This window comes from Emys orbicularis, chromosome 2 (genome assembly GCF_028017835.1).
Source record: "Emys orbicularis isolate rEmyOrb1 chromosome 2, rEmyOrb1.hap1, whole genome shotgun sequence".
Lineage (NCBI taxonomy): Eukaryota > Metazoa > Chordata > Testudines > Emydidae > Emys > Emys orbicularis.
In genome coordinates, this window is record NC_088684.1 from 203,902,141 (window position 1) to 203,906,367 (window position 4,227).

General features: G+C 42.8%; 1 pseudogene; it reads right to left on the bottom strand.

The window, feature by feature from the left end:
• Nucleotides 1-552: 552 nt before the first annotated feature.
• On the bottom strand, nt 553-3,799 carry LOC135873779 (general transcription factor II-I repeat domain-containing protein 2B-like; annotated as a pseudogene).
• Nucleotides 3,800-4,227: the final 428 nt, after the last annotated feature.

Below are 4,227 nucleotides of genomic sequence, written 5' to 3' on the forward strand. Positions count from 1 at the left end.
GATCAAAAGGGCAAACGGGACCGTTGGCAAGGTTGTCACTTTGTCCGCTTGAACCTCCCTGTTAAGAAGGCTCAGCGTCCATCCTGCTAGGCGAGGATTGGAGACTCTACCGTCGTTAGCCCTCCCAGATAGGATGTAGTGTACTGGTGTGTGGGTGGTACGAAGCACAACTGGGGACATACTGATGATGTATTCCCAATGTTGCAGGGACCAGATAAGGGCTAGCATCTCTTTTTCATACACTGAATACCTCTTCTGCACTTCGGATAGATACTTAGATCCGTAAGCCACCGTTTTTAAACTGGCTCCACTTTGTTGCAGCAGCACAGTGCTTAAACCAGGGATCTCAAACTCAAATCACCACGAGGGCCACATGAGGACTAGTACATTGGCCCGAGGGCCGCATCACTGAAACCTTTTCATACAACGATACAAAAGTATAGTCAAAAATGAAAAAAAAATGAAGAGTAATATAGTATGCTATTAAAAGTCAATGTATTAACTTTTTTAAAACTGTAATGCAAAAAGTCAGTGCTAATTTTGACAGTCATTTCATTTTTGGCCACTTTGCTGGCAGTGTTTTGCATCAACCAGAGCATCAATATTAGGTTTGATATCCTGAGACGAAACCAATCTCAGTGTTGCTTGCAAATGTTCATCAGCGAGCCTTGACCTTAACACAGATTTGTTAATCTTCATGGAAGAGAAAAATTGTTCACATATATATGTACTTTCAAACATTGCCATTACCCTTGCGGAAGCAGAAAATAACATGGGAAATATTTCTTGTGAAAGAAACCGTTAGAATTCTGGAATTCCAACATCTGTATACTTCTGCTTCAAAATGGTATCACACTGAAGCTCCACCAACTCCATCTGCATTTCCTCTGCAACATTGTCAATTTCCACAGCAAATGGTGTTGAAAAAAGTTGAAAATGTGGTGCAAGTGCCTTAAAATCTTTAAACCGCACATCAAACTGTTTGTGTAAGTTAGAAATGATATCTGCATATTCTTTCAAGGATTTGGGTTCAACTTTTCCTAAGGAATTCAGAGTCGAGAAATGGACCAAGTGGCCAGCAGTCAGCTGTTTCCGCCACAAAGTAAGCTTGACTTTGAATGACTTAACACTGTCATACATCTGTGTTATCATCTGTTTTCTATGCTGAAGCTTCAAGTTCAGTGCATCCAGGTGATCAGTTACATCTGTTAGAAAAGCAAGGTTGCAGATAAAAGTGGAGTCAGCAAGCTGTGGAACCTCCTTGTTTTTCATTTTCAGGAAGGAATCAATCTCCTCTCTAAGTGCAAAAAAACACTTCAAAACAGTTCCACAACTCAGCCATCTAATATTAGTGTGATACAGAAGTTCCCCATATTCGCTGTCCATACTTGCTAGAAAAGTAGTGAACTGTCTGTGATTCAGCCCTCGTGCACGTATAAAATTAACGGTTTTAACAACTACATCCATAACTTCCTTCATTTGTAGACCTTTTACTACACAGGGCTTTGTGGAAGAAAACGGAGTCTTCACTCTTAGGTTGTTTGCAACATGTCAGAGACAGTTTATTTTCCTTAAACTTGCAAGGGGAGAGTACACCCGGACAGGGGTTCCCCCGTCTCAGGCAGGTCTCGTTAGATAAACAATTAGGGCAAGCATTTATACCTTTTGGTACAGACAATAATGATCAACAACCACATCTTGTTTATACATATTCCTTCCTGATACCTTACTTTTTCTCAGCAGTTCCTGCTACAGTCTGTATTCCATTCTTATCTAACACAAGGTCAAAAAACAGTATCTCTTACAGGTTTTTTTTCCACTCGCTTTCCACTTGCCCAGGCCCTGCTTTGAAATCTTGCGTTATTAGAGCTAGTAAAAAGCAACAGAGGGTCCTGTGGCACCTTTAAGACTAACAGAAGTATTGGGAGCATAAGCTTTCGTGGGTAAGAACCTCACTTCTTCAGATGCAAGTCAGCTAGTGTTAGCCTGACTCTTGCTCTATTCCTAGAGACTACGATCTCTATGTTCAAATTCCCTTTATCCTTTTCTCCACTTCCACACTCCCCCCTTTTGTGCTTTTGGCACAACTATCAATCTTAAACCTTCATGTTCATCAAACCTTGTATTTCTGATTCTAAATCAAATGGCTCAGCCTTATGGGATTTGGTTGGATGCAACAACAGTGCATGGTTAATATGAACATGGAAGGTGCTAGTATTATTATGTCCTTTACAACAACAATAACATAATCCTACACTAAACAACAATACTAAAAACATTAACATTCCCATTATAACAATATAATGGGGTTGTATGGCTTTAGTCACAGAATACAATACATCATACTTAGTACATGAAGAAGACACTCTATAGGCTGTATGAAGAGCATACTTTTCAATTTGATATATATTTTGGAGCATATGAATTTGCCCTTGTAATTCAAAGATTATCAGACCTCTGGTAGGAGTGAAAGCAAATTTTGGAACCGGTCAGGTACTAAGGCAGTCTAATTAAAGGGTATCTGAAACCTAAGGGCTGATTGTAAAATTCTATCCGCTGGCCAATAAATAATAATATTGCCTGTAGCAGTGGTGAGATTAAAATGTATGTCTTGTAAAGTGGTGGTCTTAATATACACACAGCTGTCATTAGCTTGGAAAAGCAGGTGTCCTGTCAGGGTAGTTCCTTGTCCCATACTTTCCCAACAGATGTTGTCATAAACAGTGACAACTTCTCCTAGCTTCAGCTTTTGTACCCACTGAAGCTGCGCGGGCTTTAAATATCCATTGGTTTCCTATCCCTATCCAAACATCGGGCGTTATTCCAGGAGCACTGACTATAAGTCGGCTAGGCATACCAGGTGGTTTAATTTCCCAAATATCATGGTGAATTATCCAATCCCACATGCATCCTCCCCATGGACCTGGCAGGATTTGGTATGTGGGAGCCCACACCCCTCCAACTGGCCCGTATGCTTGGAAAGAGCACTGTGAGCATCTGCACTTCCACTCTGAAAATCTCTAAGTATGTCTCCATGGCCGTAGAGCACATGGCATTCCTGAAGCACTAGTAAGGGCAGTGGGCCAAGCCTGATGCTCAAGATCACTCCGAATGGCCATGAGCTGGTTATTCAGAAAATCCTGAATTTCTGAACATGCCAGATCCCACTGCAATTCCTTTTCTGCCTCAGTGATATTCAATACCATCTCTGTCAACAGCTTCTGGGTCATTGAACTAAGGGCAGAAATAACATGTAATTCACCAACTCCAGCCTGTACCTGGGTTAACTGTGCTCCAATAATAAGACCAGTGGCCTTTTCCAGTTGCTTTAATTTCTCATCATGTTGTTGGCCTTTGTAAATGTTCCAAATTGCTGCTGCACTATTGGCACCATCCCATAGGGATCACTAAGATGTAAAGGCCTTGGCCATTGGGTTTCATTAGAGTATATGGTATTGTCTGTATTAGGATGTGTTACAGGGGATAATGGCAGGGGCAGTGGTCGTGGCAGCAAGGCACCTTTGGTACTTGTCATCTGAAAGCCAATTAGGGAGGGCTATACATGCTGAAGGTACTTGTCCAAAAGCACAGAGCCCAGTCCCCAGAATAAACCCCAAACCACCACTCAATACCACAGTCCCAAGCACGGTTCCCACAAGTTCCTTCCTGCCAGGTTACGATACTCCGTCTCTTCCACCAGGGCCAATTCTTAATGTCTTTTGTAGTCAAGAATCCCTGGACTTTGGCAGTTTCAGCGGAACGAACATACCTTCTTCGTCTTCTTTCCTGGAACAGTCATGGTTCAGCATCATACAGGGAAGAGGTTACCAGCACGTCACCCTGTAATAACTGGGTTCCTCCAGCAGATGGTGAATGTATGGTGGTTCTGTTAATGGACAAGGGAGAGGTTACCAGCACTTCACCTTGTCCTTTTTTCCTGCTGTCCAGAAGGAGGAAAAAGTACCAGAAGGAGGGACAGGCTGATCAGCAGTCGGAGGGTCATCTCGAGGTGGAGGGGCCTTTTTGCAGTGAGAAGCCTGGGTCCAGGCAGTCAGTCCTTGGCACTTCACAGCGATGTTGGTAGTTAACAGGACTTGGTAAGGGCCTTTCCAGCACGGGGTCAGAGCGGTCTTTTGTTGATGGACCTTTATATAGACCCAGTCTCCTGGTTCCAGCGAATGGCAGGGTTGCTCAGGATCCTTGGGTAGTGCTTCTTTCACCTGTGTA